At 39.8% G+C, this 12302-nt stretch overlaps 1 protein-coding gene across 2 annotated transcripts in view; it reads left to right on the top strand.

Annotated features, from left to right (window-relative positions):
* The window catches only part of GMDS (GDP-mannose 4,6-dehydratase), a 596567-nt gene that overhangs the window by 333112 nt on the left and 251153 nt on the right, over nucleotides 1–12302 (top strand). The window lies entirely within an intron of this gene.

Below are 12302 nucleotides of genomic sequence, written 5' to 3'. Positions count from 1 at the left end.
TTAAGTTTAATTTCAGATAAATGGCAAATAATTTTTGTTTAAATGTATCTGAAATACTGTATGAGAATATTTATAGTAAGAAATTATTTATTGCTTAAATGAAATTCATATTTAAGTAGGCACTTTGCATTTATCTGGCACTCCTACTTTGTGCCTTTGGCTAAAGTGGCACCAGGGCTAATTCAGCTCTCCAAAAATATCACCCCTCCATTTGGTCATAGACTTCCAATGTATGATGTTTCCTTAAGATGCACATAGTCGTGGCAGAAGTCACCCCACACCTGGTACTGAGCACTGTGCCAGTCACATGGAGAGCGTAGTAGAGGAGGTGCCTTGGCCTCTTGGTGAGAGGCCACATTCCAAGGGAAAGGTTAGTCAGTCAGACATCAGAGGCACAATGGTGATGTGCAGTGAGCACCTGAAGAGAAGGTACAGCTTGTCCCTGGGCAGCCTGATCTAGCCTTTTGGATCTCCTGGGGGTGTCTGAGTTGAGATTTTTCAGGCACAGCCTTGTGTTTGCAGGCCTGTGGTTGTAGCTCATTTGAAGAGGTGGAAGAAACCCATTGCAGTTCACTTGAAAAGCCGATGGAAGCCCAAGTTAAGGCAAGAGACAAAGATGTGTGGATCTTTTCAGTGGGGATGAAATTAAAGCCCAGTGTTTCAGTAGGTTTCCTTAAACCTCTGTCTTCTGCTTCGTTCCCAGCTTTGGAGGAAGCCAAGCACAGTTCCATGAGTGGGTGGCTGGGACAGTGAAAGTGGTAAAGTCCTCTCCTCCAAGAGGTGCCATTTGGGCTGACAGTTGGATGATGAGACAGAGCCAGCAAAGCAAAGAGCCAGGGCAAGCACTTTTCAGAGAGGCAACAGCAAGTACAAAAGTTGTGAAACAGGCACAGGCTTGACTCATTTGAGGAACAGGAAACAAGCCATAGTTTCTGGGACAAAGTAAATTTGGAGGAGAATGCTGTAGTCCATGGAAGACACAGGGAGGAGATGGTGGTCTGCAAGCCAAGGAGAGAGGCCTCACCAGAAACCAGCCCTGCTGACACCTTAGTCTTGGACTTCTGGCCTCTGGAATCTTAAGAGAATAAATATTGTTTAAGCCAACTTGTCTGTGGAACTTTGTTATGGTGGCCCTAGCCAATTCACACAGCCTTCCTGTCCTGTCCACTCTCCTTGTACAAAGCCCAACCCATGGCTTCAGCCAGCACGGTACAGTGAGCCCTTCTGTCTGTCCAGACTGGTACAGACCTCTCTCACACACCACCCTGGTCCTCCTCTTGAATCTACTGCCTTCATTCACAAGACCGCCTCCCTCCCATGTATATAGTTGTCCTTACCCAAAACTGGGAAGTCATCCTAAAGATCTTCCCTCCTCTCCCTCCTCCTCCTCGCCCCCACCCCCACAGTGAGTCTAGAACTAGTTGTTCCACTTCCAGAGATATCAGTCAAATCCCTGTTGCCATATTCATCCCTATTAGAGTATCTGTAATTTGGAGCTTTATTATCTTTACTTAGAAAAAGGTTTTTAACCTGTCCGCACTTTAGGTATTTGATGGCACTTGTAGTTTGTACGTTCCACTCTGATGGCACAAAGTTCAAAATATAATCTGGATCATGTTATTCCCTTGTTCAAATGACCTGACAATAAATTCTAAATTTGATGCAGTTGCATGCAATATATAGACACCCTTAAATCTGCCCCCCTCGTTTCCCATTGTCTTCTGTCACTCACACTCTTGTGTCCTCAGAGCACCAACCTATTCCCCATTGTGTAAAGTTCCCGTGTTTTGTCATCCTTCTGTACTTCTGAATACATATATTTTTAATGTACCATATATATTAAATATTAAATTAAATATATATTATATATTTTTAAAAAATATTTTTAAAGATTTTGTTTATTTGAGAGAAAGAGAGCATGAGCAGGTGGAAGAGGAGAGGGACAAACAGACTCCCTGCTGAGCAGGGAGCCCCATGCTGGGCTCCATCCCAGGACCCTGAGATCATGACCTGAGCTGAAGGCAGACACTTAACCGACTGAGCCACCCCCACCTTCTACGGTGCCCCATCCTTCTGTATTTCTATACATGCAGTTTCTCCGTTTGAAATTCTCTCTACCTTCACCTCACCTGTTCACTCTAGTTTCTACTAGACTTTAAGCTGCTTAAATAAAGACCTTGTCTTCTCATCTTATTATCCTCACCAATTCGTTTTCAGTTGTTGTCCAGTGAATTTTGTTGGGGTGAATAGTGAATGTGTCCTAAAGGCCTTAGCTGAGTGGTTCTCAAAAAGGGGGGTGATTTTATCCCCCCAAGGAACATTTGGTAATGTCCGGAGACATTTTTGATTATCGCCTCTGCTGGATCGAGGCCAAGGATGGCACTAAACATCCCACCGCACATGGGATAACAAAGAATTATCCAGCCCAAAATGTCATAGTGCCAATCTGACAAACTCTGCCTGAGCTTCTGTACCTTAGGGAGCTGTCCTTCCAGGCCATGCTCCCTGCCCCCTGCCGCTCTGCTTGTGCCTTCGTCCTGGCTCTTAGGAAATTACTCCCTGACCGTGGCTTTACTTTTCCATATCCTTCCTAGATTGTGTTCCTTGAGGCTGGGAACCTTTTGTGCCTCCAGTGCCAGACCCGTGGTTGAGGAAATAATAGTTGCATTAGAATAAAGAGAGAAATGAATGGTTAAAGATACTAATGCCAATTTTGCCTCTGTGTTTTGAACTTACACCAGCTCTGCATCTCTGTATCTGGTGGCTATGACTGGAAATGCAGAGAGGGGCCAGATGGAGCACGAATGGTGAACTATGCAGAAGCCTCCTGCCAGGAAAGTAGTACCAAAATGACTCTCGGTGATTGGTACTCGGGCCTACTTTGATAGCCATTTCTTCTCTGTGTTAGCTAGAAGTCATATAGGAGAAGGTGGAAGAAATAAAATGGAAAGCACTGCTGCCCAATAGAAGATCCTGCAATGTTAGAAATGTTCTCTGTCTGCAGTGTCCAGTCCAGTAGCCACCAGCCACAAGTGTGGTGCATGCAACTCAGGAGCTCAATTTCCAATCCTGTTCATTTTAATTAAAGTAGACTTAAATGGTCACATGTGGTCTGTGGTTACTGTAATGGACAATACAGCCCTGACGTCTGTTTTGAGGCTGCCCACCACACATGGTGGTTTTGTGATCGTTTTGTTAATTTTATCCCAGTTGATCTTGAGCAAGGAAGAAAGATAATTGACACAAAGTTCTAAAAAATGAAAAGAACAATACAGCGGGGGGAAAACAGTCCATTTTTCTAGAGTCACTTCTTCAGTGTGTGGCAGATGGAAGCCAGGCTCAGCTGGTCAGGAGTCAAAAAACATGACAGGCAAGCCAGGCACCAGCACCCTCACACCCTCCCAGATTCACAGCCCATGGAATAAAATCATTCCCACTGCCAAACCGTGCCACACTGATGTGCTGTAAGGACTCCTAGAGCCTCTGTGACCTTTGAACAGGTTCAGAGTATGCCAGCTTCAAATGGGGATGAATATAAATTAATTCTAGGAGAGATCAAATTTGTTAATAAATTATAGAGCCTGATAGAAAAGAATGCCTTTTGTTTGGAATTTACTTTGAGAGGATGTAATTTTTCAAAAATAAATTTTTTATTAATAAATAAAATAAGTAAAATCCCATAGCCCAACCAGCAAGTATATTTTGAATGTCCATTGCTATAATCTCAAACTCCATGGAACTCAGAATCTTTTGTGTAAAAACTTGATTTCTAAAAACAGGATTTTGTTTTGATTTTATACTGTTTCTTTCTAATGCTTTTGGCAAAGTAGCCAAGTAGTAGTATTTTGTGTATGTTTATTCCCTTACTAGATATCTTATTATGGAAACAAAACAATAGATGTAACATCTTACTTTTTATATAATTTAGATGAGAATGAGATAAATGTGTGTTTCACTGTAAAGAAAACACTAAGCAGTCTTAAGATATTTAGTATCATTATTCCCTCCTGTTAATATTTTGACGTTATTAAGCGTTTTAATATCAAAATTAGATGGTTATTTAGAGAAGGAAAAGTTTTCTGCAACAAGATTATTTTCATAGGACAATATTAATGTATGTCTGTAAATCCTTTTGCTTGTAACGGCACCATCATTCTTCTAGTGGAATTCCCCATGGTTTTTCTCAGAGTGGCAGATCAGATTAGAAGTGTGAGTAAAATATTATTGCAATCAATTAAAGCATTAGGCTCATAAATTGATCAATAATTTTTCAAGAACATGATAGGTCATGATTTCATTTCATTGAAGAAAAATGTGATAGCTAAGATGAAAAGACAGGTTTATTTTTGTGTTAGGTAATCTATGATTAGCTAATTAAATATTTTCATCGGTTAGGGTGACCTCTTGTCTCTCAGCTATGTATTGACTTTCACAACCGTGCCTTCCATCCTTCTGACTGCCGTCAGGAGAAATCAGATTCTCCTCAGCCACCTTCAGGCTCCGTCTTATCTAACTCAGAAGTGCCTTCCTTCCAGAGGGCTTTCTTTGGAGAGGAGTATCACCGAGCTCCCGTGGTCTAAACCCAAAGGTCTCAGGTTTGTAAAAAGGTTCATGGCAGGTCAGATATTTTTCAGTATATTTTTTAAAGGGTTGCTTGAGCTAATTTAATTTCTTATATTCATTAATTCCTCTCCTTCCATCTCCACCCCCCTCTGAATAAACGGCCCTTCACATGAATCCAATTTAGCTTCAATGCACCTTATTCACACTGCCTTTTATTGCAAGCCACATTCCAGCCAGCTGTAAGATTGCCCGGCTGCCTCAGGTTTCCCGATTTAGCTCTGGAAATGATTTCAACATGGCAAAAACTTTTCACTGGCCAATTTGGAAAACAGGATTCAATGTGTGAAGAAAGCCCAAAATGGCAAATGAAAATGAAGAGGATGAAGAATGTTAGGACAGGGGGAGACAGTCAGAGCAAGGAGATGAGAACCCTTGTAATTCTCTTCCTGGTGTTCCTTCCTTCCCCCCTACCCGGCCTCTGGTTCTGTATTCTTCAACTGAGGTAGGATGGGGAGGAGACGGATGGGGGAGCTGAAGCTGAAAATCAGTTTTGAGCGTTGCACTTTTGTCACTCTCCTTGGGGCTTCTCTTCTTGAGTTTGGTTTAACTGCAGCACTGGTATAAACATGGGGCTCTCTACTGGCAGCTGGAGGGGAGTGGGCAGCAGTAGCCAGGATGAGGTTTAGAGCCCAGGCAAAATTGCATGGTCTTATCTAGGAGCCGCCATAGGAAGGGGAAACAGTTTGCAGCTGTGAGTGAGAATGCATATCTAATCAAAGTAGGCCAAGGCATCAAATGTTCACATTTACACGGCTGGGGGTAAAAAATAGTAACACTTCCCTTTTACAAACACCATTGAACTTAAAGCCACCCTGCTAAATTTAAGTCTGTCTGTTAGATCCAAAAGTTATTTTTAAGTAATTCATATGGGGTGTTAAACGGTTAATTAAAAGTGGATTTATTGTCGGCTTTGGTAAAAAAATATGATTGAAATTCACACAAGCAGATTGTAGATCCCAAAGCCTGATTGATTTCAAAGTCTAGGAAGGATGTACTTCTAGGTAAATTGTGTGTGCGTGTCATTGTTTTTCTCTTTGGGAATATACTTCCGTCTCTCCCAAGAGAAAATAAATGTATTTAAATAGGAGCATAGTTTAATAGGTGATGCTTAGATCTCTACTGTGTTGCTTCTGCTATATATACAGAATTTGTGATGTCAAAATAATAAGCAATCACATTTTTTTCCTGCAGAGAACACTAATTTTGAATAATTTCAGAAGTCTAATACTTCAGAAGTTAATCTTGGACTATAACAATTTATACATTTAACTATATCATTTTGATATATTTACTAGATGTGGGTAGTCATTTGCATTTGTGGAAATCTTTGGTCTCACGAGCCATTTCAGCATCTAGAAGAGGTATTGGTGTAGTCATATAAAGCTGAAAAAAAAAATGAGCCTGTCTGGCTAAATTATGAGCTCAAATATTTATTAAGTTAATAGCTGCTTTAAAATAGGTCAGACATTTTCTAATCATTCAGGACAACCCCTAACATTTTTCTAAATTAGTGTAATCTATTCTAGAAGTTTGGGGGTTAGGCTAAGAAGATGAGTAGGCCCTTGCTCTGACACAGCCATTCATAGCACCAGTTTATTCCACAACCCACCGCATGAGACTCCTCTGCTTCGACCATCAAAGATATGATAGCTTTGATTTGGAACAGCTCAGTCATTATACCAGGTTAGATATGGATTTATATCTCAACTGTCTAGAGGCCAACAGTAGTGAACACTTAATTTAGGAATATGTGAGAATGTAAAAGAAAGAATAAATAAATGAAAATGACTTGCAAAAATAGACTACAGGGCTTGACAAATGTTTGTGCATGGGAGGCAAAGGAAAGACTCAAAGATGACTCCACATATGAGAACAAGAGAATAGATGGTGGTGCCATTTAAAAAAAAAAAAAAAAGTCAGGAGTTGCCTTTGGGAAAGAAAGCAAGGCTTGATTTCTAGAATATTAGCCCATGCATGTATGATCAATTGGTTTTCAACAAGGGTACCAAGACAATTCATGTGGAAAAAACCTCATGTCACACAAAAAAAATTAACTCAAAAATGGATTGTAGACATAAATATAAGTGCAAAATTATCATATTCTTAGGAGAAAACATAGGAGAAGATCTTTCCAACCCTGAGTCAGGCAAAGCCTTCTTAAAAATGGCATCTAAAGCACAAGCAACAAAAGGAAAAGTGGTTAAGTTGGACCTCATCAAAATGAAAAGCTTTTATGTTTCATAGGACACTGTCAGGAAACTGAAAAAACAACCCACCAAGTGGGAGAAAATACTTGCAAATTGTATGTCTGATAAGGAACCAGAATATATAAATAACTCTTACAACTCAATAATAAAGGCAAATAACCCAATTAAAAATAGACAAAGGATTTAAATAGACATTTCTCCAAAGAAGGTATTCACATGACCTATAAGCACATGACAAGATGCATCATTAGTCATTTAGGATATGCAAATGAAAACCACAGTGAGAAACCACTTCACACCCACTAGAATGGCTGTAATCAAAATGACTGATGCATAACAAATGTGAGTGAGGATGTAGAGAAATTGGAACCCTCATTCATCACTGGTGGGAATTTAAAATGGTTCAGCCACTTTGTAAAACAGGTTAGCAGTTCCTCAAAATATTAAACACAGTTTACTTTATAAATTGGGCACATAAGAGATTAACAACAACAGCTAATAATATGCTAGGATAATTATAACAATATACTGTAATAAAAGTCAAGTTAATGTGGTCTCCATCGCTCTCTCAAAATATCGTATTGTACTATACTGGTCCTTCTTCTTGTGATGACATGAGATGGTAAAATGCTGACATGGTGAGATGAAGCCAGAGGAATGACATGGGCACTGAGATGTAGCATTAGGCTGCTGTTGACCTTCTGGCTTGATGTCAGAAGGAAGGTCATCTTCTGGGCTGCAGTTGATCTTCTGGGCCATCTTAATGGACATTGTGGAAAGTAAAACTGTGGTTAATGCGGAACTTCTGTGCCTCCATATGACAGCAGAGTATTCTGCTATAAAAACAGTGAAGTACTGGTACAGGTGACGGCTCGGGTGAACCTTGAAAAGATTATACTGGGTGACAGAAGACAGACCTCAAAGGCAACTTGTTGTAGGATTCCATTTATATGGAACATCCGGAATAGGCAATGCTGTAGAGATGTAAAGTACGTTAGTGGTTGCCTAGGACAGGGACCAAGAATGGAGAATGACTGCTAACGGGTATGGGATTGCTTTGGGGATGATCAGTGTTCTGAACTTGGATTGTGGTGGTGCTCGTACAACTCTGTGAATATACTCCAGTCCATTGAATTATACACTCTAAATGGGTGGGTTCTGTGGTGGGTGAATTATTTATCAAGAAAGCTGTTTTTTTGAAAGAAATAAAAATATTAATCTTAAGAAACTGGAAGTATATACAAGGGTGAAGTCCAGTGGAACCTGGGAGAGAGGTCTGGGCCAAAGGGAAACATATCCAGCTCTGTGTAGAGTGGATGAAGCTGGGGAAGTGAATCAAGTATCCTGGGAGAACGCAGTGTAAAAATAGTGCAGTTGTGGGGATGCAGAACCTGGGGACACGGCTATTTTTTTTAAGGACAGAAGTCAGAAGAATGGTCTGAGAGATAATGAGGGAACGGTGAACAGTACAGAATAATTGAAGGCAAGGAGAGAGATGGATTCACAGAGGAGGTAGTCTACAAAGGTAAATTTGGAATGATCAGATATGCAATTGACTTTGATGTTGGGGAGATTGTAATTTTGCAGTTAAGTGCAGTGGAGGTGAAAGCCAGATACAAAGTTTTAATGAATGAGGCTTAAAGAAGGTAGTATAGACTAGGTTTTCAAGGGGTTTGGGTGGAAAAATAAGAAATTACTGAAGTTAAAGGAAGTTTCTGCTGTTGATAATGATAATGACATTGTTTAGAAAGGAAAATCTTGGAATGAACCATGAGAGACTATGGACTCTGGGAAACAAACTGAGGGCTTCAGAGGGGAGGGGGATGGGGGATTGGGATAGGCCGATGATGAGTATTAAGGAGGGCACATACTGCATGGTGCACTGGGTGTTATATGCAAATAATAAATCATGGAACATTACATCAAAAACTAAGGATGTACTGTATGGTGACTAACATAATAAAAAATTATTATTTAAAAAAAAACGAAAAGAAAGGAAAAATCTTAAGATTTCAAGGTAGAGGGAAGGAAGCCAGAGAGGGGAATGACTGATAATTAATGCAGAGCAGAAGAAACTCATTACAAAGTAGAAGTCTGGATCTAAGCACTATAAACACTTAGTACCCCCCAAGCCCCTTCGCTCCATTTTGGAGGTAGGAATATGCTACAGTGTAAATCTTTTTTTTTTTTTTTTTTAACAGAATGAAAAATACAACTCAACTGTTGATAGCCTGTTATTTTGTAAAATGTTTCCAAAATCTGTGCTCTTTCTAACACTGGCTGGATTCTTCCAGGTTAGAGGCCAGTGGTTTGGTAAACTCAGGGTCCAGCACTGCCTCTTCGGAGCTTGGGCACAATGTTGTAAATGTCTCTAAGTATGTGGTCTCAGTTCTAAAATGGCAATAGTAATACCCGCTTGCAAGAATTTTGATAAAATCATTGGAAAAGTATTATTGAAAAATGTTGCTGGTAAATAACTGGTAAAGAATAAAGCCCAAGAATAGATTATCATGGGTTCCAATTTAGGGCAGTCTCACCTTGCCTCTGTTTTTTTCTTCTGTGAAATAGGTAAGATAGAGCTACTTATCTCGTGTGGTTGTTCTGATGAGTAAATGAGAACACACACGTAAGTACAGGGCCGGGGGCATCATCTAAGTGCTCCATAATTTAAAGTGGTGGCAGCCGCTGCTGCTGCTATTACCACAATTCAGAGTGAAAATCCAAGAACAAACAGAAAAAAAAAGAAAAGTTTTCTACAGTTGTTAATGAGAGCTAATAAGAATGAACGCTGCTGATTTAACCATTTATTCAAATTAAAGTCTGAAGCTGCTGTAAGAAGATTTACGATTTGCTAAAAGAGTCAAATCTCATCTTTTACTACAATAACCACACAGTACTACCTCTGACAGGCACAGTTTAGTCTTCTTTCCTCCCTCAGTCATTGGTGTTGATAAATGTAATAAAAAATACTGTTTTTGTTCTTGATTTAAAAAAATAATAATTAATTGCAGTTAAGTAGATAAGGCACCAGTGTGAAATGGTCATTGTTCACTGTGGAATTCCTGGGTCAGAGTAAGAAGCCATCCTAACAATACAAGTCATGTCATCCTAAGTCATCCTAACAGTACATTTTCTTACCTAGGATGCCGTTCATGAAGTAGCTGTCCTATTTATGTGCCACCGTAAATGAAATGTCTTAATAATACAAAGCCTATTTGTGTTCACAACAACAGGGTCTCTAACTCATGTTTACCTTTCCATCTCTGATATGTGATGAAGTTATTTGATTCATTGCAGAATAAAATCTGTGCCATTTCTGGTCATTATCCTTTTTCCATTGATATTTTTGTGCTTGTTACAGTAAAATTCCAACAGAATTACACAACCGAGAAAGAATGATTTGATAGGTCCTAAAAGTATATACCCTAATGGATTTCTGATGGAGATTGAACTTGATGGCAGTATGTTAAGTTCTTGAAGTTGGAAATTAATGTTATATTTTTAGGGGACATTCTTGGCATTGCTTTTACCGTTTGGGAGGAGGGAAGGAGGAATATCATAACTTTTCTTCTTTTCTCAGAAAAATGACCAAGCAGGAAATTTTTTATAAATTACAAAAACATTCACTTTGAATAGCCTGCTGTGATTCCCGGCTAAGTCACTTTGGTTCACCCTGTCCTATGCGTTTCTGCAGACAGCAGTAATCAAAGCAGTATGGGGGCCATGCACAGTTTGATTCGTCAGTGTAGCCCCGGGAGTTCAGAAGTCTCCTCTGTTTTGGGGTGTAGAACAAGAGGAAAGGGCAAAGCTGGCCACTCCGCCTGTGGCTGGATGGCCGTCCAGTGGCCTGGCTGGCCCACCACTGGAGTGGTTTAAACAGTCTGTGGGCTTCATTCTCCAGACCAAAGGACGGGTGTCTCTTAGGGAATGGCAGTTAGGTGGTAACATAGGAGGATGGAAAGGACGGAAAACATTGGAGAGGAAGCAGACAGCTCACAGACTGGCAAAATGGACCCTGTTTGCCCCTTGACACCTAGGGAGCCCACAGGCCAAGAAACAATTATGATTTTGCCTCATCACTTTCCACCGTGGTCTTTACAAACTAAAAACACAAGGTTGTTTTTAACACTATGAAAACACTGCTTTGTCCCTTTGCCTTTGTAGTTTCTAGCCAGTGTCAGTTTAGATATATTCCACCATTTCTCCTACTCTTCTTTGGTATGAGAAATTGACATAAAGTTCAGATGAACACTTGACTTCTTTACTTGGATTTGCAGACACATTAATTTGATATATGATGAAGATAAACAAGCAGAAAGAGAATGAGTGGGAGAATCCACTTATTCTAAGATAGCTTTCCTTTTTCAACTTCAAAATGAGAAATAATTATATTTATCTCTGTAGCATGGAGATAACTAGGCTGTAAATTAACTTCCATGCAGGTTTTTCTAATAAATTACAGAGTTTTGCTCTTTTCCAGAATCAGAAGTCCAATACGGCGTTTCTGGGTCAAGTGCTCTGGGCCTTCTGACCCTATTTCTTTATAACAAGGGCTTTATCCCCTTAAATCCATAAATTATCTGAAACATCCTTTTAACTTCTCTGAGAAGAGGTGCCAGATTGCTTAAATATTTCCTGTTTTATCAGAGTTCTAAATTCATTTTTCACTTGTTTCAACATAGTTTCCTCCTATACTTAAATCAGCATTTCAGAATTTAACATTGAGTAGGGAGCTTACAGATAAATGATAGAACTTTGTAGCTTAAATAGATAAATCTTGGGCCACTGCCAGTAGGTAAATAACTAACTTCTATTCAAGCAATTTAGAAGTGATCAGCTACAAGGTCGAGCAGCTCAGGGCACTGTAGCCTAATGCACTTTTTAATGAGTAAATCACTGCTAACTGGTGCTCTCACAATTTTACTCCTTTTTAAATATACTGCGCATGAGTTATGCCCCTAAAAAGCAAGTGAGGTACCCTAAGGGCCAGAAGGGGACTGAGAACATTTACAAATGAGCGTGACACTAATGTGAACCAATGGATTATTTGCATTCCACTGCTTCAGCTATCACTTAGTGGCTGCAGGCTCCGATGGCAAGCCTGTGGACTGCATTATGTTAGTCTCAAAAATAAATGCTAATATCTGTGATGTTTTCACATTCCCCACCATATTTGGTAAGTTGTACGAGCTTAGCCCCCTAAGGGCTGCCAAGAGTCTCGTTGGCAAAAATGCCACTTTGGTGAAGACATAACTGACTACCAGTCCTATTTGTAGGCTTTCCCTGGTTGACGCTGCATCATTTCCTCCCTATGACTCTGGGATGTGCTTTTTATTAAATGTTGACAATTTGAGTTATATATAAATCGCCCTCCTATATCACATTTTCCTTTGTTGGCAGTGTTCTCTTGATGTTTATAATACTTATTTATAAAGGAAGCTCTCAACTGTGTAAGTTTCATGAATGGTTGTC

Source organism: Ursus arctos, unplaced genomic scaffold (genome assembly GCF_023065955.2).
Source record: "Ursus arctos isolate Adak ecotype North America unplaced genomic scaffold, UrsArc2.0 scaffold_31, whole genome shotgun sequence".
Classification (NCBI taxonomy): Eukaryota; Metazoa; Chordata; class Mammalia; order Carnivora; family Ursidae; genus Ursus; species Ursus arctos.
The sequence above is the reverse complement of the archived record's forward strand: the minus strand, read 5'-3'. Positions and strand labels throughout refer to the sequence as shown.